The sequence below is a fragment of the Marmota monax genome, unplaced genomic scaffold, assembly GCF_021218885.2.
Source record: "Marmota monax isolate L192 unplaced genomic scaffold, Marmota_monax_Labrador192_F-V1.1 WCK01_AAM20220418_F8-fsc00067, whole genome shotgun sequence".
Taxonomy (NCBI): domain Eukaryota; kingdom Metazoa; phylum Chordata; class Mammalia; order Rodentia; family Sciuridae; genus Marmota; species Marmota monax.
Genome location: NW_026695065.1, coordinates 9,551,333 through 9,576,113, shown reverse-complemented (window position 1 = coordinate 9,576,113; position 24,781 = coordinate 9,551,333).

The following is a 24,781-nucleotide window of genomic DNA, read 5'->3' as shown; positions in this document are numbered from 1 at the left end:
AGGGTACATTTTTCCATCTTCTAAGATCTTCTTCTATCTCTCTCTTTAGGATTCTGTTGTTTTCATTGTATAAATCTTTCACCTCTTTGGTTAGGTTGATTCCCAAGTATTTTATTTTCTTTGAGGATATTGTGAATGGAGTGGTTTTCCTCATTTCCATTTCAGAAGTTTTGTTGCTGATATACAGGAATGCATTTGATTTATGCATGTTGATTTTATGTCCTGCCACTTTGCTGAATTCATTTATTAACTCTAGCAGTTTCTTTGTAGACCCTTTTGGGTCTGTTAAATATATTATCATGTCATCCACAAATAGCGATAATTTAAGTTCTTCTTTTCCTATTTTTATGCCTTTAATTTCTTTTGTCTGTCTAATTGCTCTGGCTAGTATTTCCAGAACTAAATTGAATAGAAGTGGTGATAGAGGGCATCCCTGTCTTGTTCCAGATTTTAGAGGGAATGCCTTCAGTTTTTCTCCATTTAGGATGATGCTAGCCTGAGGTTTAGCATATATAGCTTTTACAATGTTGAGGTAAGTTCCTGTTATCCCTAGTTTTTCTAGTGTTTTGAACATAAAGGGATGCTGTACTTTGTCAAATGCTATTTCTGCATCTATCGAGATGATCATATGGTTCTTGTCTTTAAGTCTATTGATGTGGTGAATAGTATTTATTGATTTCTGTATATTGAACCAGCCTTGCATCCCAGGGATAAATCCTACTTGATCATGGTGCACAATTTTTTGATATGCTTTTGTATTCAATTCGCCAGGATTTTATTGAGAATTTTTGCATCCAAGTTCATTAGAGATATTGGTCTGTAGTTTTCTTTCTTTGAAGTGTCTTTGTCTGGTTTCGGGATCAGGGTGATGTTGGCCTCATAGAATGAATTTGGAAGAGCTCCTTCTTTTTCTATTTCTTGAAATAGCTTGAAAAGTATTGGTATTAATTCTCCTTTTCTAGGTCCTCCTGTAGATTTAAGTTTTCCTGCATTGTTTGTATTCCTTTTCCCCCTTGTTTTTTCATGATGTTCACGCTACTTTCCAGTTCTATTTGATTGCTGTGTTTCTGCTCTCTTCTATAAATTTGTTTTGGTTTTTTATGTCTCTGTATACCCATCCGGTCCAGGGCTTTTTTTGGTTGGTAGTCTTTTGATGGTTTCTTCAATTTCTTCCTTTGTTATTGGTCTGTTTAAATTGTGTGTGTCTTCCTGACTCAATCTGGGCAGATGAAATGACTTAAGAAATTTATCGATATCTTCACTATCTTCTATTTTATTGGAATATAGGGTTTCAAAATAATCTCTAATTATCTTCTGTATTTCTGTAGTGTCTGTTATGATATTGCCTTTTTCATCCCGAATGTTAGTAATTTGAGTTGTCTCTCTTCTTCTCTTCGTTAGCATGGCTAAGGGCCTGTCGAACTTATTTAGTTTTTCAAAGAACCAACTTTTAGTTTTTTAAATTTTTTCAATGTTTTTTTTGGTTTCAATTTCGTTGATTTCTGCTCTAATTTTAATTATTTCTTGTCTTCTACTACATTTACTGTTATTTTGCTTTTCCTTTTCTAGGTTTTTGAGGTGTAGTGTGAGTTCATTTATTTGTTGTTTTTTTTTCTTTTTTTGAGGAAAGAACTCCAAGAAATGAATTTCCCTGTTGAAACTGCTTTCATCGTGTCCCATAGATTCCGGTATGTTGTGTCTGTATTGTCATTTGTCTCTATGAATTTTTTTTTATCTCCTCCTTTATGTCTTCTGTAACCCATCGTTCATTCAGTAACATACTGTTCATTTTCCATGTGATGTAGGATTTTTCCTTCTTTCTTTTATCATTGATTTCCAGTTTCATTCCATTATGATCAGATATGGTGCATGGTATTATCTTCATGCCTTTATATTTACTAAGAGTTGCCCTATGGCATAATATATGGTCTATCTTTGAGTAGGATCCATGTGCTGCTGAGAAGAACGTGTATCCACTTGATGATGGTTGATATATTCTATATATGTCGGTTAAGTCTAGGTTATTGATTGTGCTATTGAGTTCAATAGTTTCTTTATTCAGCTTTTGTCTAGAGGATCTGTCTAATGGTGAGAGCAGTGTGTTGAAGTCACCCATAATTATTGTGTTGTAGTCTATTTGACTCTTGAACTTGAGGAGAGTTTGTTTTATGAACGTTGCAGCTCCATTGTTTGGTGCATACAAATTGATAATTGTTATGTCTTGTTGGTGGATGGTTCCTTTTAACAGTATATAGTGTCCTTCTTCATCTCTTTTGATTAACTTAGGTTTGAAGTTGATTTTATTTGATAAGAGTATGGCCACTCCTGCTTGCTTCCAAGGGCCATGTGAGTGATATGATTTTTCCCAACCTTTTACCTTCAGCCTGTGTATGTCTTTTCCTATCATATGAGTCTCCTGAAGGCAGCATATTGTTGGATTTGTTTTTTTGATCCAGGTTACTAGCCTATGTCTCTTGATTGGTGAGTTTAGGCCATTAACATTTAAGGTTACAATTGAAATATGATTTGTACTTCCAGTCCTGTTTATTTATTTATTTATTTTAGTTTGGCTAGTTTTTACTTTTTGGTTATTTTCCTCCCCCTTTACTGAGATACCTCCTGCTGTTAGTTTTAGGCACTATTTTTCAATTCCTCTTCTTGTAGTATTTTGCTCAAAATGCTTTGCAGTGCTGGTTTTCTGGCTGCGAATTCTTTTAGCTTTTGTTTACCGTGAAAGATTTTAGTTTCATTGTCAAATCTGAAGCTTAATTTTGCTGGATACAGTATTCTTGGTTGGAATCCATTATTTTTCAGTGTTTGAAATACATTGTTCCAGGATCTTCTCGCTTTCAAAGTCTGTGATGAAAAATCAGTCGTTAACCTAATTGGTTTACCCCTGAATGTAATCTGCCTCCTTTCTCTCGTAGCTTTTAATATTCACTCCTTGTTCTGTATGTTGGCTATCTTCATAATTATATTTCTTGGAGTTGGTCTATTACAGTTTTGAATGTTTGGGGTCCTGTTGGCTAACAGAATTTGACAATCCATTCCATCTTTCATCTATGGAAAGTTTTCTAGAATTATTTCATTTAATAGGTTGTCCATTCCTTTGGTTTGAATCTCTGTGCCTTCTTCTATCCCGATGACTCTCAGATTTGTTTTTTTTATGACATCCCATATCTCTTGAATAGATTGCTCATGGAATTTAAGCATCTTTTCTGTGTTGACTATATTCTTTTCAAGTTGATAAACTTTGTCTTCATTATCTGATGTTCTGACTTCTACTTGATCTAGTCTATTTGTAATATTCTCATTTGAGTTTTTTTAATTTGGTTTATAGTTTCCTGCATTTCTAGGATTACTGTTTGATTTTTTTTTAAGATCTCTATCTCCTGGTAAAGCTTGTTCTTTGCCATTTGAATTTGTTTGTTTAATTCATTTTCAAAATATACTTTTATTGCTTGGACTTGCTGTCTCATGTCTTCTCTAATATTCCTTTCCATCTGAGTTAGGTATGCCTTGAGTTCTTTCCCTATCCCTGTTTCTGATGCTTCTAGGTCCTCCTGTAGATTTAAGTTTTCCTGCATTGTTTGTACTCCTTTTTCCCCTTGTTGTTTTATGATGTTCACGCTACTTTCCAGTTCTATTTGATTGTTGTGTTTCTGCTCTCTTCTATAAATTTGTTTTGGTTTTTTATATCTCTGTTATCTCTCTTTTGTGTTGGTAGACTATGCTTGCTAAAGTGGATTCTGCTGAGAAGGAGTTCCGATGGCCGAGCTCCAGTGCCGTAACCTCCCTGCTACGGCGGGCCCCAGGCTGCTTACTGGGGTGTCCGAATGGAGGGGTGGGACTGGACTGTCTCTGGTTGGTTTCAGCTCCCGGTCGCCGGTGGGCGTGCGGTCTCCAGCCGCCCAGTCGCAGCGGCAACGGGCCGGCTGTCGCTGGTGGGCGGGCGATCTCTAGCCGCCTAGTCGTGCGGTCGGTCACCGGCGGGCAGGCAGTCTCCAGCTGCTCAGTTGCGCGGGCAGCCGGGGGGTGATTGGTCGCCAGCGGGCGTGCAGTATCCAGCTGCTCAGTAGCAGGGGCAATGGGCCGGCTGTCGCTGGTGGGCGGGCGATCTCTAGCCGCCCAGTCTCAGGGGCAATGGGCCGGCTGTTGCTGGTGGGTGGGCAATCTCTAGCTGCCCAGTCCTGCGGTCGGTCGCTGGCGGGGGGTGGACTCCTGCCACCCAGTCGTGCGGGCAGCAGGTGGAGTTTCGCTGGCGGGCATTCGTTCTCCAGCCGCCCAGTCGCGAGGCCCTGGCCTCTAGTCCCCTGGTTTCTCCTGCTAGTTCTGGTTTCTCCTGCTAGACCAGATTTCCCCTGAGTGATGCCTCTTGGCAGTTCAAACTGTACTCTGGGCCTGCCATTTGTTGGGCGTGGAGGGTGGCTATTGAGAACCCCTGGAACTCTATTGGTTTGATTTTTTTCTGCTTGCCCCTCCCCCCGCACTGGCAATACAGGTTTCGTTTTGCCCGCTGATGGGAGGGGGAGTTGAAGGTCGGGTGTCTCTAGTTTCCCCCAAGTCTTTATGCAGGCTTGCTCTGATAATCCCTCCCCCGGAGAGCCTAGGAGAGATTTTATGCTAATTCCCTGCTGTATGGGAGATGAGCTGAGTAACACACACCTGTTTTATTGTTGCAATCTGTCGGAGAGTGGCGGTGGTTACTTCAGCTCTCCAAGATGGTGTCCGCTGGTTTCTTTGGTGGAGTTTCCGTTGTGGGGGATAGAGCTGTCCCGCTTCCTTCCCCGTCTGAAATCCTGAACTCAGCCCAGGGCTCCGTGAGTGCTCAGGCGGCAGGATTCCACAGAATCTGCAGGAATCTCCCTGCTTGCTGGTCGCTTCTTGGCGGCTCCCCGCCATCTGTAGCCACGGGGCAGGCCGCGCAGATCAGTCAGTCCTGATTTCTGGTCGCACAGTTGGCTTGTGTATGAGACTCAATTACCGGACCTCAGTGCTGGAAATCCTTCCTCTAGGTTTCAGTGCACCCCCATTTTGCTGTAAGTTCCTAACAAGATAGTTTTTTGTCGTTCTAACTCGTTATTCACCCTCGAAGTGGCGTGGTACACGGGGTGTGATGCACTCTATTTGCGGCCATCTTGGGACCAGGTTTTTCTTTTTCTTTTTCTTGTAAATTATACAAATGCTTATCTATCTATCTATTTATATCTATATCTTTAGAAATTTAATTTCTCATGAATTGTGAAAATACTACCTATTGTATAATAACCTGACTTTTCACTTAATATATTTACTATTTTCACATGTTAATTCATTTGTGATGGAAATAGCATGAGAAGAATGTTCTGTACAGTACTAAGAGAAGAGGAGTGAAGTTAGCCTACTCAGTTATACCCAGAAGGCAATTTATAATTAGTACCTAGGCCCCCTATATAAGTACTATGGACCTATCTTCAATTGATCCTAGTAATTGGATATTGTAGAGTAGGTAAGGTATCTGTGGTTTCTTCTCATTTTAGAACTTTGAGGCTTTTCAGTGAAATAGATGCAATAAATAATGTTGTACAAGAAAATGTAGACAATTTTTATTTGTCAGTTAAAAAAATAAGTTTTGATTCCCACATGTTCACTTGATTATGGTATATAATTTTTTTGATGTGCTTTTGGATTTCATTTGTGAGTATTTTCTTGAGAATTTCTGCATCTATGTTCATCAGGTTAATAGTTTTCTTTTTTGCTGTGTCTGTCTGGTTATGGTATCAGAGTAAACCTTGCTTCATAGAATGAGTTTGTCAGAGTTTCCACTTTTTAACTTTTTGAGATAGTTTGAGACGGAATGGAGTTTGAGTCACCAGTGAAGCCATCAAGTCCTGGACTTTCAGTACAGGAAGACTAAATTTTTTTGTATCAGGAATTAAACCCAGGAGCACTTAACCACTGATCTACATTCCCCAACCATTTTTATATTTTATTTAGAGACAGGGTATCACTAAGTTGCTGAGGGCCTACCTATGTGCTGAAGCTGGCTTTGAACTTGTGATCCTTCTGCCTCAGCCTCATGAGCTGATGGGATTGCAGGTGTGTGCCACTGAACCCAGCTGGCTTCACTCTTATTATGTATTGTTGATCTGTGTAGATTTTTCTTGACAGAAGTTATATTGCTCTATATCAAAATAGTGTAACTTTAGTCTACAATAATTTATGATATATTTCAAAATAATTAGAAGAGACCAAAAGCTGCCCAATATATATAAATGATGTTTGAGAAGATAGAAACAATAATTTATCTAATTTGAATATTGCATATTGTATACATATACCAAACTATGAAACTGTAGTACATATTCATGAATGAATATCATGGATCAATCAAAAATAAAAAGAAAATTTATGGAAAAATAGGTTTTAGAAAACAAAAGCAATAAAACTTTAAGAGCACTAGAAGAAAAGTTGGAAGAGTAACATAGGAGTTATAATTTTTGGATGTGAAAATCCATACTAATGAAGATATTAAATCCAGAAGCCAAATAAAAAATCATTAATATGTATAATTACCTCAACATATAAAATTTTAAAATATAAAATATAAATTCTAAAATATAAAGAATTCCACAATTATATTAAAAAATAAACACCCAATTAAAAATGTGAGCCACGTATACATACTGACAGTTCAGAGAGTAGAAATGAGAAAACTCAATAATTAATCTTTTTTATCATATTTATTCAACTAGCTGGGCATGGTGGTGTACATTTATAATCCTATCCACCCTAGAGGCTGAGGCAGGAAGTTAAGAAAGTTGCAGGTCAGCCTGGGCCACTTAAAGAGACTGCCTCAATAAATAGAGCTGGGGATATAGCACCCCTTCAGCAATTTTCAGTGCCACCACACACACACACACAAAAATGATTCAACTCATCAATAAAATCCCATTTCCTTTCCAACAGATTGACAAAACAAAACAAATCTGAACAACAACAACAAAAAAATAGTGAGGTTGATAATGTCCAATTAGTGAAGGTTTTGGAAAAATCAGTGTTCTCTACACTCTTGATGGTGGTGGTGCAAAATAGTACTGATCATAATTTAGAGGACGACTTGACAGTACTTATAAAAATTGCAAATGAGTGTACCTGAAAGAATAAAATCATCATTTTTCCTCTCCCTAGACAGAGATTATGAAGAAGAATGAGCATTGTCATGTTGGATTAGGCCACAATTTCCTTAACAAGACTCCTAAAGTACAAGAAATAAAATTAAGAATCAGTAAATTGAATGGATTCAAACTAACAAGTTCTTCTCAGCAAAATAAACAATGAATAAAGTGAACAGAGAGCCTACATTTGAGGAGCAAATTTTTGCCACATGCATGCCAGATAGAGCTCTAATCTCCAGGATACATAAAGAACTCAAAAAACTAAACACCAAAAATCAAATAACTCAATCAATAAATGGGCTAAGGAGCTAGAACAGACACTTCTCAGAAGAAGATATATACTCGATCAACAAATATATGAAAAAATGTTCACCATCTCAAGCAATTAGAGAAATGTAAATCAAAACTACTCTAAGATTTCATCTCACTCCAGTCAGAATGGCAGTTATCAAGAATACAAATAACAATAAGTGTTGGTGAGGATGTGGGGGGAAAGCCACAGTCACACATTGCTGATGGAACTGTAAATTGGTGCAGCCAATCTAGAAATCATTATTGAGATTCCTTTGAAAACTTGGAATGAAACCAACATTTGGCCCAGATAGCCCACTCCTTGGTCTATACCCAAAGGATTTAAAAAGAACATACTATACTGATGCAGCCACATCAATGTTTATAGCAGCATAGGAAAATGAAATGGAAAGGAAATGGAAAATGAAAAAAAAATTCATGATAGCCAAACTGTGGAACCAACCTAGATGTCCTTCAATAAATGAATTTTTCTTTATCCAAAGAAACTGTGATATATATATATATATATATATATACACACATATATATATACACACACAATGGAATATTACTCAACAATAAAAAAGAATAAAATTATAGCATTTGTAGGTAAATGGATGGAGTTAGAGAATACAATGCTAAGTCATTACAAACCAAAGGCCAAATGTTTTCTCTAATAAGTGGATGCTAATTCATGATGCCAGGGGGGGCATGAGATGAGTGGAGGAAATTTGAATGGGACAAAGGGGAGATTAGGAGGGGGGGATGGGTTAGGAAAGATGGTGCAATGAGATGGACATCATTACCTTAGGTAAATGTATGATTGCACTAATGGTATGACCCTACTTTGAGTACAACCAGGGAAGTCAAAAATTGTGCCCAATTTGTGTACAATGAATCGAAGAGCATTGTGTTGTCATGTACAACTGATTAGAACAAATAAATAAATTATAAAAAAACTACATAAATAAATATTATTTTTTATTTGAAGACAAAAAATAAGTTAAAAGGAATGTAAGAAAGGGGATTGTCATGGCAAATTTTGGGCAGTGTGCATTTCTGAAGTACAAAACCTCCTTACCCTCCCTAAATCTTGAATAGAGTATGCATGCACATGCAGGTGCATGTATTGAAAGAGCTGACTTCACTTATTTAAGCTCTATAAATAACAAACAGAAAAACAGTAAGCTGAATGTAAAGGAAGAAGTGATTTGCTTGAATATTTTTCTTATAAAAGAAGAGAGAAGCAGAATCCCGTGTTTGAAACAAACACAGAATAGGAGCCACAAATATTGGATGACAATATTATCTATAAACTAATTCATGGGAAACAAGAGCAGAGAAATAGAGAAATTAATGAGAATGTGAGATTCCTATGAAAAGTACAAATATTGAAGGAAGGGGGGATATAGGGAATTTTCAGTAAACCTGAAACAAATCTGTTATGAGTAATAGACACATATAATAACATCCAATAAAAAGATGTTTGACTAATGTTTTAATAAGATTTATTATCCAAAATTTACAAAAGAGGACAGAGTTACTCCACCATGTCTTAGAGACCATATTAGTTATCTGTGAGATAATAATGAGGAAAAAATGAAGTTAGCATGAAACTGAGGTAGAACATTTAATTACCAGAACAAAATGAACCCAGGAGATGAAAAGGAAATCAAGAAGCAAAAAGAGAAAGAAATAAAAGAAATAAAGAAAAAAAATTAGCTCTCTGATGTAGTTAAGCTCTACTCCCTACTATTCCCCCAGAGTGTAGTTAATCCAGCAGTTGGTTTAAATGGGTTCTCTAAAAAAAAATAAATAAATAAAAATTAAAAAAGTGAAAGTTCCTGCTCTACTGCTACATCCTCCCAAATGACTAGCTTTGTGAGGAATGACTGGGAATGAATCCTTTGAGGATTTCACACTGAAAGCAATAACTAAAACCCCTGTCTTCTACACACGAGTTTAGGAACAAGTAAGAGAGATGGAAAGTAAAAGGTGTATTCTTAACAAAGGCTGGGACCAGGACGTGTCTTACTACTATATATGCAGCCATTAATAGACTCCCTAATATTTTACTCCAGGGGAAGATAAACTAATGACCCATCCACCATTACAGCTGGACAATTGAGGGCCTCCACACACACTCCACATGGCATAAGCATGGCAAACCAGATTTCAGAAAGCACTGAGTCAAACATGTTCAATTTATTCTTTTTACCCGACCAATCAGGGAGGTCACTCCACCATTTCTGAGGAAGAGTAGGTATTTTCCTTGTTTCCCTCTGAGGATAAAAATGTGGAAAGTTCCTCCTTTCTATGCTTCTATGTCCCCAGAAACCTTTTTTCCCCCCAGTGCTGGGAATAAAATTTTGGGCCTGGCATGCTAGAAGTGTACTACCTCTGAAGTATACATCCCCAAGGCATGAAAAATCTTTTACCTGAAGTATTTCAATACTCTCCAAAGTTATTTTCTGGAATTAAAATCTGTGACCCATGTTTTCCAAGGTTGAATATTGGACAAATTAACCACATGATTAAACTGAAGTTATCTTTCATACATGATCCTCGATGATCTGTTGCACCTTATTTCCCAGTTCATTTTCTGGTATGCATCCTAGCAACATAAAATCAGATATAATTCCTCAAATACATCAAGCTTTTTCATGTTTATGTTCACTTGTTTAATCCCTTCCTTTGCTTTCTCTTTTTAGTTATCTAGTAAAATCTAGCCATTCTCTAAAACCATTCTGCACCAACTACCTGGTAAATAGTTGTTTCTTAAACTTTCATTGTGATGTGAACTCTGAAATCATAGGCAACAAACTGTTTTGGACTATGTTACATTAAAACTATTGATATATCTTGTACTTTTAATTAATCTTTTACTAATGCATAATTTTGTAACAGCAGATACTGATCAGTCAGAAAATATTCATTAACTAATTTATATAGATCTTCCAAAAACTGACACATTTAATTATGTAATATAGAAAAAAGTCACCTTCATTATTGTCACCACTAATCGCATTAGAAATTTCTTCAAGAATTGGGAAACTAACAATCTCATGATAGTATAACCGATTTTTCAAAATTCTAATATTTACTTGAAATTTTTAACATTATCATCATTGACAACAAAGGCTGTCAGTTATCATTCTTGAAGTAACTGTCTCACTTTATTCATTTTTGAGAAATATCTGCCAAATATCTAAGTCTGAATAGCAATAGTTTATTCATCAATCATCCTTTCAGGTAAAAATGATGTTCCATGAAAAAGTGGCCTGTTGTGCTCATAACTCAACCAATTGCAAGAGTGTTTTTCCTTGACACAGCCATTGTATTTCACTATGCAGAAGTACTTTATGTGCACTTCCGTTTCATCAAAGTGACTATTAAGAAGACATGTATACAAGTGTCAAGGTTTAATATAATTAATAAATTTTACTGCATCATAGAGGACATTCTAAAGTGAAACTGGCATTTTTTTCAAAACCGCAAGTGCATTGTGGTGAAGAATACAATGACTAATCATACTGCCTTGTTTAATATCAAAATCCCTGCAGTTTTGCCTATCACTACTTTTGCAATATCAATATGAAGGTCAACACAATAAAAAAGGCAAGCATTTTAGGATTATTACAAGAACAGTGTTTACCTCACAGTTTCACACTTTGAGAGACTCTGAGGTAGAAAACCATTGTGGAAAAATATGGAAACTGACAATGCTACTATAATTACAATTTAGGGAAATTTCCAAAAATTATCTAGCTAGGACTTATTGAGTATTTATTATGTTCTAGGCACTGTACTGTGCACTAAAGATACATTGAAGGATAGGGACAATAAGCCCAAAAGGAACTTGCATTCCTGTTCCCCCAGCTGCCCCCTTGCCCCACCCTAAGTGATCCCACAACTGAAACTCTTCCCATGACCTGGCTCTGCCCCCTGCCCATCAAAAGGACCCGGCAAAGTGACTAAGTTGTCCCATGACCTGGTTCTGTTATAAAACCCAGACCCTCTTGGTGGCCTGTAGCCATTTTCCCCAGATGATGTGATCCTCTGGTGCTGAATAAAGCCTTGATTGGTCCATAAGGTTTTTATTTTGTATCAGTCTACAAAATAAAATTTCCAAAAATTATTTATCCTTGTCCAGATTGAGCTTATATACTAATGGGAATATATAAATATATAATATATGTGTTTATATTAATATTCATGTTAATATATTTATAAAATATATTAAATTATACATGCATAAGAATGTATGTGTATCAATATATTTATATATATATATATATATATATATATATATATATATATATATATATATATATATATATATAAATTTGAGCTATAGAGTAACTTAGTCAAATGGTTGGAGAAGTCTCATACCACCGTGACTCTTATTTGGGTTCAAACAAAAAATAAATTAGCTAATTTTTTTAATTCATTGGAAGTCAGTTATGTTCAGTTGTATAATTAGCCATACGTGAACAACTGAATCTTTTCAAACTATACTGCATTCATGTCTGTATTCATTAAAATCTTCATATCTAGATTTCAGGATGAAATATTGCTTACATTTTTAACTTTTTCCCTTTTACTTTTCATTTTTTTTCCTTGAGACTGCCAAAATCACTTCTAACAGAAGATTAACTGGAGACATAGGGATTACAGAGACAAACATGCCATAAGCTTCACCAGGGTCTAAAGTGGTAAAGGTTCTATAGAACTTTCTGATAACCTGAGGCCATAAATGCCTCCCATTGTCACCTGGGGCTGTTTGTCAGTGTCACTCTCCCCTCTACACAGCCAAGGTCTTTTTCAGATTCAGTTACAGTCATAAACTTGGTGCTCTACTAACTTCTTTCTCTTCTGCTGTCAAAATCTAGGGAAATGACATCTGCAAATGGAAATGTGATTTTAGTTGAGGGTCTGGGAAGACTCATTAGCAAGAAAAAGCTTCAAATTGAAAACAGTGCTGCTGAATTGAAACACATCTCCAAATTGATTCCATCTAAATTGATTTGCCCTGTCCAGATGGTGCAAGTCATTGAAATTATTTTGAAGAACAAGTTAATGATTTTAAGGTGATTCAAAAGGGTGTGGCTGAAAATAGCAAATGAGTTGAGCTTTGGTCCTCAGAGATAAAGATCTGTGTTCTGAATTACATTAAACTCTGTCATTGAAGTGATTTAATTAAACACTATGTATGGGCCTCTGCTTTCTTACCTAATAAAATGGGACCATAAGCTCTTTCAACAAATGTCAGAGTTTGAAAATAAAAGAATAAATATATTGAAAAGTATGTTGCATATATAAAATTTTACAATATTGTAAAATAATAATCAGCAGAAAAAACCTGTAAATTTGAGTATTTCTAGAAACCAAAATACTCCTAAAAATAAATGCTGAACTTTAAATAGACATAAAGTTATCCTTTCATTTTAAAACCCTCTTCTACTATATATTGCTCCAATAGGAAAAATAGTAAATTTCGCTTATGGTAAGAAAAATGAAAAACATAAGTATTTTTTTGTACTTACCTAAGTAAAAAAAAACAAAAAAAACAACTTCTACTCTCATTATTATTCTTTGTTCTCTAGCTACCATAATCAGAAAGCAAATACTTTAGCCATGCAGACTTTTATTCTACAACATACAAAAAACATGTGATTTGTGCTATTTTTATACCCTCTATATTTCCTGACTGATTCATTTCATTGTCTTTTTTTCTAAACAATTCTACTTACCTGTAAAAACCCAGCTATAAGGTTATTTTCTCTGTGGAGCCTGTCTCACTCCACAAGACGGAACTATATAGAACCTCCTCTCTTCACATACCATCACTTAAATTTGGTTGTAATCCCACACTGGAATGTGACATCATTAAAGATGCCTCTCCACTGAGGGAAGTTCCAGCCACAAAACTGTTAAATCAAAATGAGTGAAATTATAAATCTACCCTTCCAGTTAAGTCTTTTTTAGTTTATATGTGACAGATGGGGATAGCTCTGTACAGTCTCCATTCTGACCTGTCACTGTTTATGTAATCTCTATGTGATTTTCTTGTAGATTCATATTATTACCTATTTGCTTGCCTAGCATTCAAGATAATATCTTTAATGTGCCTGAGATACTCTTTACATAGCACTATTTAACTAAAATATAATTTAGCAATTCAAAACAGCACATAAGCAAATCTCTACATACTCATGTACAATGAAAGCTTAACTTTTTGTACAGACAAAATCTATATCAAAACTTGAGTATGAAGGAGAGAGTTCTTTAGTTTTTGTTGGTTAAATATTCCCACTGAATATATTAGAGGCATTAACTCCTGACTTTTTAAATATGACAGCAGAATGCTTTATAATTGTTATTACACATATAGAGCACAATTTTTCATATCTCTGATGGTAAACATAGTATACTCACAACAATTTTTGTCTTCATACCTGTATTTTGGATAATAATGATCATCACATTCCATCATCATTAATAACCCTATGCCCCCCTCAGTTCCCCTCCCACCCGTCTGCCCTATCTAGAGTTCCTCTATTCCTCCCATGCTCCCCCTCCCTACCCCACTATGAATCAGCCTCCTTATATCAGAGAAAACATTTAACATTTGTTTATTTGGGATTGGCTGACTTCACTTAGCATTATCTTCTCCAGTGCCATCCATTTACCTTCAAATGTCATGATTTGTTTTTTTAATCCTGAATAAAATTCCACTGTGTATATATGCCACATTTTTTATCCATTCATCCACTGAAGGACATCTAGGTTGGCTCCACAGTTTAGCTCTTGTGAATTGTGCTGCTATAAACATTGATGTGGTTCTGTCCCTGTAGTATGCTGTTTTTAAGTTTTTAGGGTATAGTCTGAGGAGAGGAATAGCTGGGTCAAATGTTGGTTCCATTCCCAGATTTCCAAGAAATCTCCATACTGTTTTCCATATTGGCTGCACCAATTTGCAATCCCACCAGCAGTGTATGAGTGTGCCTTTTTCCTCACATCCTTACAACACTTATTGTTGTTTGTGTTCATAATAGCTGCCATCCTGACTAGAGTGAGATAAAATTATAGAGTGGTTTTTATTTGCATTTCTCTAATTGCTAGTGGTCATGAACATTTTTTTCATGTATTTGTTGCTTGACTGAATATCCTCTTCTGAGAAGTGTCTGTTCAGGTCCTTGGCCCATTTATTGATTGGGTTTAATTTTTATTGTTTTTCAGTGTTTAAATTTTTGAGTTCTTTATATACCCTAGAGATTAATGCTCCATCTAATGTGTGAGGGGTAAAGATTTTTTCCCAAGGTGTAGGCTCACTCCTCATGTCACAGATTGTCTCTTTTGCTGAAAAGAAACTTTTTAGTCTGAGTCTATACCATTTATTGATTCTCAATTTTAATTCTTGCACCACAGGAGTCTAATTAAGGAAGGTGGGGCCAATTCCCACATGATGGAGATTAGGGCCTACTTTTTCTTCTATTAGATGAAATGTCTCTGGTTGTATTCCTAAGTCCTTCATCCATTTTGAGTTGAGTTTTGTGCATGGTGAGAGATGAGGGTTTAATTTCATTTTGTTGCATATAGATTTCCAGTTTTCCCAGCACCATTTCTTGAAGAGGCTACCTTTTCTCCATTGCATGTTCTTGGTACCTTTTGTCTAATATAATTGTAGTTTTTTGGGTTAGTCTCTGTGTCCTGTATTCTGTATCATGGTCTAACAGTTTGGTTTGGTGTCAATAGCATGCCGTTTTTGTTACAACTGCTCTGTAGTATAGTTTAAGGTCTGGTAGAGTGATGCCACCTGCTTTACTCTTGCTGCTAAGGATTGATTTAGGTATTCTGGGTCTCTTATTTTTCCAGATGAATTTCATGATTGCTTTTTTTAATTTCTATGAGGAATTTCATTGGTATTTTGATCGGAATTGCATTAAATCTCTATGGTGCTTTTGGAATTATGGTCATTTTGATACTATTTATTCTGCCTATTCAAGAGCAAGGTATATCTTTCCATCTTCAAAGTCTTCTTTGATTTCTTTCTTTATGGTTCTGTAGTTTTTATTGTATAGATCTTTCACCTTTTTCATTAAGCTGATTCCCAAATATTTCATTTTTATAGAGGCTATTGAAAATGGGGTAGTTGACCTTGTTTCCCTCTCAGAGGGTTTGACACTGACATACAGAAATGCCTTTGATTTATGGGTGTTGATTTTATATCCTGCTACTTTGCTAAATTCATTTACTAGTTTCAGAAGTTTTCTGGTGGAACATTTAGGGCTTGCAGTTATACAATCATATCAGCAAATAGTGCCAATTTGAGTTCTTCTTTTCCTATGTGTATCCCTTTAATTTCTTTCATCTGTCTAATTGCTTTGGCCAGTGTTTCAAGAACTATATTAAATAGATGTGGTGAGAGGGGGCATCCCTGTCTTGTTCCAATTTTTAGAGGGAATGCCTTCAATTTTTCTCCATTTAGAATGATGTTGGCTTGGGGCTTAGCATAGATAGCCTTTATGATGTTGAGATATGTTCCTGTTATCCCTAGTTTTTCTAGTGTTTTGAACATAAAGGGGTGCTGTATTTTGTTAAGTGCTTTTCTGCATCTATTGAGATTACCATATGATTCTTATCTCTAAGTCTATTGATGTGATGAATTACATTTATTGATTTCCCTATGTTGAACCAACCTTGCATCCCTGGGGTGAATCCTACTTGGTCATGGTGCATGATCCTTTTGATATGTTTTTGTATTCGATTTGCCAGAATTTTCTTGAAAATTTTTGCATCTATGTTCATTAGAGATATTGGTCTGAAGTTTTGTTTTTTGATGTGTCTTGCCTGGTTTTAGAATCAGGGTGATATTGGCCTCATAGAATGAGCTTAGTACTGATCCTTCTTTTTCTATTTCCTGAAGTAAATTGGAGAGTATTAGTATCAGTTCTTCTTTAAGGATCTTGTAGAACTCGGCTGTGTATTTGTCTGGTCCTGGACTTTTCTTGGTTGGTAGACTTTTGATGGTGTCTGCTATTTTGTCACTTGAAATTTATCTGTTTAAATTGTGTACATCATCCTGATTCAATTTGGGAAAATTATATGACTCTAGAAATTTGTCAATGCCTTTAATATTTTCTATTTTATTGTTATATACACAAGTTTTCAAAATAATTTCTAATTATCTTCTGTATTTCTGTAGTGTCTCTTGTGATATTTCCTTTTTTTATCACATGTTGCTGATTTGAGTTTTCTCTATTCTCTTCATTAGCATGGCTAAGTGTCCATCAATTTTATTTATTTTTTCAAAGAATCAACTTTTTGTCCTGTCAATTTTTTCAATTGTTTCTTTTGTTTCAATTTCATTGATTTCAGCTCTGATTTTAATTGTTTCCTGTCTTTTGCTGCTTTTGGTGTTGATTTGTTCTTCTTTTTCTAGGGCCTTGAAATGCAGTGTAAAGTCATTTATTTTTTGTCTTTTTCTTCTTTTAAGGAATGAATTCCATGCAATGAAATTTCCTCTTAGTACTGCTTTCATAGTGTCCCAGAGATTTTGATATGTTGTATCTGTGTTCTCATTCATATCTAAATTTTTTATCTCCTCCTTGATGTCTTCTGTCACCCATTGTTCATTCAGTAGCATATTATTTAGTCTCCAGGTGTTAAAGTGGATTTTATTTCTTATTTTATCATTGATTTCTAATTTCATTCCATTATGATCCCATAGAATGTAGGGTAGTATCTCTACTTTTTTATATTTGCTAAGAGTTGCTTTGTGGCATAGTATATGGTCTATTTTAGAGAACAATCTATGTGCTGATGAGAAGAAAGTATATCCTCTCATTGAAGAATGGAATATTCTATATATGTCAGTTAAGTCTGTTATTGATTGTATTATTGAGTTCTATAGTTTCTTTGTTCAGTTTTTGTTTGGAAGATGTATCTAGTGATGAAAGAGGTCTGTCAAAGTCACCCAAAATTATTGTGTTGTGGTATATTTTACTCTTGAACTTGAGAAGAGTTTGTGTGTGAACATAGCTGCTCCATTGTTTGGGGCTAATATATTTATAATTGTTAAGTCTTGTTGGTGTATGGTTCCCTTGAGTAGTATGTAGTGTCCTTCTTTATTCTTTTAATTGACTTTAGTTTGAACTCTACTTTATTTGGCATGAGGATGAAAACCCCTGCTTTCTTTCACAGACCATGTGAGTCATATGATTTTTCCCTACCCTTCACTTTGAGTCTGTAAATGTCTTTTTCTATGAGATGAGTCTCTTGGAGGAAGCATATTGTTGGGTCCTTTTTTTTTTTTTCTTATCCAATCTACTAGTATATGTCTTTTGACTGGTGAGTTTAGGCCATTATTATTGATACATGATGTGTATTCACAATCATTTTTGTTTATTTTTGGTATTTAATGTGACTTAATTTCTCCTCTGATTAGATTTTTCCTTTATTGTATTCCCTCCCTCTGCTGACTTTCATCATTTTTTTTCATTTCCTCTTCTTGGAATATTTTTCTAAGGATTTTCTGTAGTGCAGGCTTTCTAGTTGTAAATTCTTTTAACTTTTGTTTATCATGGAAGGTTTTTATTTCATCATCAAATCTAAAGCTTAGTTTCCTGGATATAAGATTCTTGGTTGGCATACATTTTCTTTCAGAGCTTGGTGTATGTTGTTCCACAATCTCCTGGCTATGAGTATCTGGGTTAAGAAATCTGCTGAGATAAGAATTGGTCTTCCCCTATATGTAATCTGATTCCTCTCTCTTTCTGCTTTAAAGATTCTCTCCTTATTTTGTATGCTAGGCTTTTTCATTATAATGTGCCTTGGTGTAGATCTGTTGTGATTTTGTACATTTGGTGTTCTTTAAGCCTCTTGTACTTAGTTTTCCAATTCATTCTTCATGTTTGGGAAATTTTCTGATATTATCTCATTAAAGAGATTGTGCATTCCTTTGGTTTGAAACTCTATGCCTTCCTCTATTGCACTAACTCTTAGATTTGGTCTTTTGATGTTGTCCCATAATTCTTGGAAGTTCTGTTCATGGTTTCTAACTTTCTTCACTGTGTGATCAACTTTATTTTCCAGATTGTATACTTTGTCTTCATTATCTGAAGTTCTGTCTTCCAAGTGATCTATTCTGTTGGTTATGCTTTCTATTGAGTTTTTTATTTGATTTATTGTATCCTTCATTTGAAGGTTTTCTGACAGTTTTCTTTTCAGAGTCACTATCTCTCTCTTGAAGTAATCTTTTGCTACCTGTATTTGCTTTTTTATCTCATTGTTGGAGTGATCAATTTTTGCTTGTATTTGCTCATTTAGGTCATTCTTTAATTCACAGATCATTTTAATCATGAACCTTCTGAATGCCTTCTCTGACATTTCATAAACTTTGCTGTTATTATAGTGTCCTAGTTTGTTTGGGGAACTTTCTTCCCTTGTTTTTTCATGTTGTCTATGTGTCTTACTTTCTTGCAGTGTGTATCTGAGATATTACAGGTTATTTCCTATATTCCTATAGTACCTGTGCAGATTTTCTGTACCTCACCTTTATGTTGGGCTTCCAGACCCTGCTGGTGTCCCTCAATGAATGCTACTGCATCCTGGATCTGGGTCCTACTTAAGTTGGAGTGGGTAGATCTGGGCTGTTGGGCTTGACCTCCCATGGTAGTCTTCTGGTCTGAAGGGGCGGTCCTGCTCCTGAGGCTAGGCTCTGAGGTGGGGTAGACACCTGGGGGGGGTAGACTGGGCCTGCTGTGCACCTGGGTCCAGCACAGGCATTTGAGGGTGGATCTGGGCCACTGGGCTTGACCTCCCACTGTAGTCTGCTGGTTGAAGGGGTGGTCCTGACCCAAAGGCTAGGCTCTGGAGGTATCTGCCCTGCCAGGGAAGGGATGAGCCTACCTATTAAGAGCCTAGATCACTCATGGGATCCTGTGGGCAGTCTTTAACTTCAAACTTTTTAATGGCACATGTTTGTTTCTCTTATACCTCTTTTGGTTCACTTTTGTTGTTGCTGTTGTTTTGCTTTTTTTTTTTTTTTTTTTTTGGTAACAGGAATTGAACCCAGGGGGAACTAACCACTGAGGAATATCCCCAGCCCAATTTTTATTTTTTTTTTTTATTTTGAACCATTATTTTGCTGTATTGCCTAGGGCCTCACTAAATTGCTGAGGCTGGCTTCCAACATGTGATCCTTCTGCCTCACCCCCCTGAACTGTGAGGATTACAGGTGTGGGCTACTGTGCCAAACTTTTTTGATATTTGGTATTTCTTAACAATGGCAAAAATAACTTGAGTTATTTAAAATCTATAGCATATTTCTTAGTATTTTAGTGAAAGAAAAGGGAAAAACAGAAAATAAAACCCCAAAATGCTAGTTTTGAACACTTGCCAGCATTTCTAGATTCTTTTTTCTTTATAAATTCTCCAACATTATATAAAAGAGATTATATATAATTTTTTTTTCTGTAAGGAACAGGTAGTGCCTTTTTCTTTTCCAGTACCAGGTATTGAACACAGGGCACAGGTGTTCTCTAACACTTAGCCACATCAACAGGTATTTTTATTCTTTTTTTTTAAGTTACTGTAGCTAGCCCAAATTGCTGGATTATAGGCATGTGCCCTGCATAAATGTTTTAAGCTTTGTAGGCCAAGAGGCAAAATTGAGAATACTGTGAATGTACTTAAGTATAAAAATGAAAAAAAAAAAAACCACATATATTCTCCATTTTTCACTGGTAGAATTAAAAAGGTAATGATTAAAAACAATTTTTCTTACAAATCTCTGAAAGACAAGCATGTAATTGGGGAGGAGAGGTGACATTTCATTTAACTCAAGTTCAAAGTTCTGTGTCACTAATATTGATATAAAATATCATTGGTTAATGTTAATCTATAAAAAGATATCATATATTTAATCTTTGAAAATATATTTTTCATAAATACATGATACATGTGGCATTTATGCTAATAACTGCATTATGGTGATTTATAGTAGCATTGAGAAATGATAAGAATGCCACAGATAGTCTGTTGCATAGACTCAAATCTGCAATTACAACACAAAAATCATTCACTGAATATGGATGTATGGGTTTGGGGTTATAGCTCAGTGGTAGAGCTTTTGTCTAGCATGTGTGGAGGCACTGGGTTTGATCTTTACCACCACATAAAAATAAATAAGTAACATAAATACATTGTGTATATCTAAAACTAAAAGTATTTTCAAAAGAAAAAGAAAATTGATGAATGATGTGGCTGTGTTCAGGAAAAAAAAAACTATATCATGAAACTGATATTTGTGTTTCATAGAAATTTTACATCATGAAATATTATGCTTCTTTTAGTTATTTTCACTATTTACAAAATATAAAAACTATTTTTAGCTCATGGATTGAACAAAAACTGGAAGTAGAGTCAATTTGGCCCATTTTCTGAGTTTTCTAACTTTAGGTTGATGATATGCCCCTGTATTATAGCCCTGATAACAGTTGACTTTGGTGAGTTGGTAATATTCAAGTAACAAAAAGATAGAAGTGAAAAAAAAGGGATTAGGTTGGTCTTTTCTAGTAGACCTTGTCTTAATCCATTAAATCCCAAGTTTAAACTCTGAATATTTCAATAAGATTGGCAAAGGTTCATTAAAATAGGCTGGCAATCATAATATATATTTTACATCTTATATTAATTAATGTTAATCAATATAATCATAATCATGTTAAAAGAATTATATTCTTCTCATTATTATATAATTATATCATATTTGTAAGTTTTTATAGTTGTACCACATCTATCATAATGGAACAAAATGTGTTAACTTACCAATTCCCATATTCTGCCCAAGATTCCCAGTCTCCTTCCCTTATCTTATTATCCATGGAATGGGTATACTTCTTACTCTGCAGCATAATTAATATGTTATTGCTGTCTGGCAAATCACAGTTCTGTGACCTACTATTTCATTTTTTAAAACTATGTTTTTAAGTTGCAGTTGAACACAATACTTTTATTTATTTTTAGGTGGCAAGTGCTCTACCACTGAGCCACAACCCCAGCCCTGATCTACTATTTCTGTTGTCTCAAACTCTACTGACTCCATTCCCAGACACACAAGTAGCTGGGAAAAATGATCCATAGGCCTCTTGTAAGGTTTGTGTGTTTTGGAAAATGATGATAGTATAGAAAGTGAGCATTACTATAGCACTGACTAGTCTAGAGGACATATATGACAATAAAACAGGGAACTGCAGTTTAGGAGTATTGAAGAAAGAATCATAGTTTTCATTGTGAAAGGGTAATAATGTGTCTATGTCTCCATATGATGATAAAGATATTTGAATCTTCACTTATAAAGCTCTGGAAATGATGTGTTTTGTTTTTCATGCTGAAAAACCAATGAGAAAAAACGGAGTTGTTTTGAACAAGGTAACTTCAATATGGTTCAAAGTCAGTATTCCCTAACATTGATATTGAGTGTGCATTTCATTTGTTAATCCTGTTTTGCAATGAGATTTTAAGTATTTCTAAATTAGAAGAAAAAAACCTTAAAAGGTTGTTTATCAGTGTAAAAAATTAAATGGAGTTTGGATATGAATATAAACTGCTAAATATTTTAAGTCTAATTACCATGAAGCACAATGAAAGATACCATAGTTGAGCAGAAAGCAGATATATTTTATATATGCAGGTTCTAAACTACATTTATGTCCCTTACTAATTAAATGACCTCAGGTATCTTATTAAATCCCTCTAAGCATCATATGTTCCTAATTAAATACTCATGAGATAAGCATAATTATTTCCAGTTTATATATTAACAAATTACGTAACACACAGTCCTGTAACTGAAACTCAGGAAGAATCATTTTAATCCTTACAAAATCATATTCATGAATAAATGTGTTATGTTAACTTTGTATTGATCATTGTTTGATATGTATGAGCATATTAATTATTTATTTTAGCATTATGCTCCTGGAATTCCTTTTCATACATCACAATTCATACTTATTCTGTACTGTTAATAACTCACCATGAATATTACCTCCTCTAAACTAACTTTTGGATACTCTCAAACTAAAACAATGTCTCTTTCCTCTGAAGTATCAATTGTTTGTGGGTTTTTTGTTTGTTTGTTTGTTTGTTTGTTTTGGGGGAAGGCATATATTGCCTATTTTCAATGATGCCTACATTTACTCACGATATTCACATACATAGAATCATAGAACATATTAAAAAAAAGGACATATGATTCCATCAATGCAATATTCTTATATTACACAATGAGCATGAGGTACTGAAAGGTAAAACAAATTGTCATAAGTTACTTCAGAGCTTTAAGGACAACTCAGGTTTCTTGACTCTAAATTTGTAGTTTTCCCCACTATATAAATTGTCTTCCATTTCTGATTTTCTTCTAACTCCCCTGTCTTCACCATGTCCAGTCAACCACTCTTATGAGTCTTATGTGGGTTTATGGAATTCTTAACTTTCCAATTTCACTCCTTATAATATAGTCTATGACATAACAGTCACAAACATGGGACTATATTTTTTAAACTTCTAATTTGTCTTATTGTAAGTGTCTTTCTTGTCCAAATCATAGTAGAGTGTGCTGCCAGATTAACCTTCTGAAAGCATCATTTATTTTATAACTGTCCTTCCACTATATGAAATGTGTTCATGACTTTATATTGTACATCATATTTTCTAGAATTGGAAGCTCCCAACAACCTGTGCTTGATTTGGTTAATAACTTGGTAGAAGTGAAAAACTAAAAAATTTTATCTTTCTCATTTTTTCTCTAGATGATTCTTCTGTCTTAGAAGAGTGATCACTTCAGCTATCTCTATTTTTGCTTATTTAATGCTTTTGGCTTTGAATGTTGTGCTTCATTTCCATTTACTTAATAAGCAACCATCCTTCTAGATCCAGCTTTTAATTTGAGTTCATTGATAAAGATGTTGCTATGTACACCAGTCCATTGGAATAACATGTACCTTTGTTCTAGACATATTACTGTTAATAGAAGATTTTACTTTGAACTATTAGTTTTAATTTTTATGTATATTGAATCTCCAAACAGATTTTAGAAAACTTTTGAGAAGAATCATAACTTGTTTGTATTTTATCTCAGTATTTGACAATTGATTATTTATTGAGCATGATAACTCTATGTCCTTCTTGAGAACTGAAAAAAAAATGTCTTAAAAAGAGAATATCATCCCTGCTTTTATTGATTCAATAGTATTTCCCACAACCAGATGTAGATGTATTTTTTTTTCTACTGGCTTCTTAGAACTTGATTGCATTAGGTAACTTCCAGTACTGGTTTATTTCTAATTAAGAAATAATTTTGTTTTATCAGTTTCCAAAATTATAGTCTTCAAAACCAACTGAAAATTGTTTTCAGAATGAATTTCATATTTCAGCAAGTTGGTTTTCATAAACTTTGAATATAATATACTGTCCACTTAGAAAAAAAATATAGCAGAAATAACCAGCTTCACTGATAAATAAAAAAGATATGATACAGTAATTATGTCTTGAGTCACATTTTGAAAGCAAATTTGAAGAAAAGAGTTCAGCTGTAGTATCTAGCCAGAATTAAATAAATTAAATAGACTTTTGATATCTTGTTGAAATAGCCAAAATATACAGGTGACTTTCTCCCTTCATTGCAAATCATATTGCATAGAATATAAAATTAATTATAAAATCAGATATGGCTTAATGTAAATTTAACCTATGAGATTTTTTGATGTAATATTACATGTGGATCTCATATGCATGATATAGGCTTAAATTTCCTTAATATAAAAATTAAACTAAACATTTGCTGAATTTTAAATTATTCTTATGTCTTGTTTTAGAAGTAAATTCTACAGTATCAACATTTAAATCAGCAATAGTTTTTAAAGTGCACATTCAAATGTGGAATACTAATATCAGAGTGCTTTACTGCCAGGGAGCACACGGATTAATTCCATTCCTATTATGAATATGCTCTTTGACTTTGGGATAATGGCATTATAAAGCTGCACTCATAGGGTCTCCATTGAACACAAAACTTTGAACATTTACATAAAGGTAAGCACCTGGACCAGGCTGAGAGAATGCCATCTCTCCCTCCTTATTATGACTCAAGATTCATATCCACATTCAAAAATTCTCTTCTTGAGGGAAACTGGTAGTCATGTCATGCCAAGATGTTTTCAATAAAACCTTTGGAAATATAAAAAAAAGGTTTGAAATTGAAATTATTTCTTACATAGTATATTCTCATCATAAATCACAAATAAGAAAAAATATAATCTAAAGTA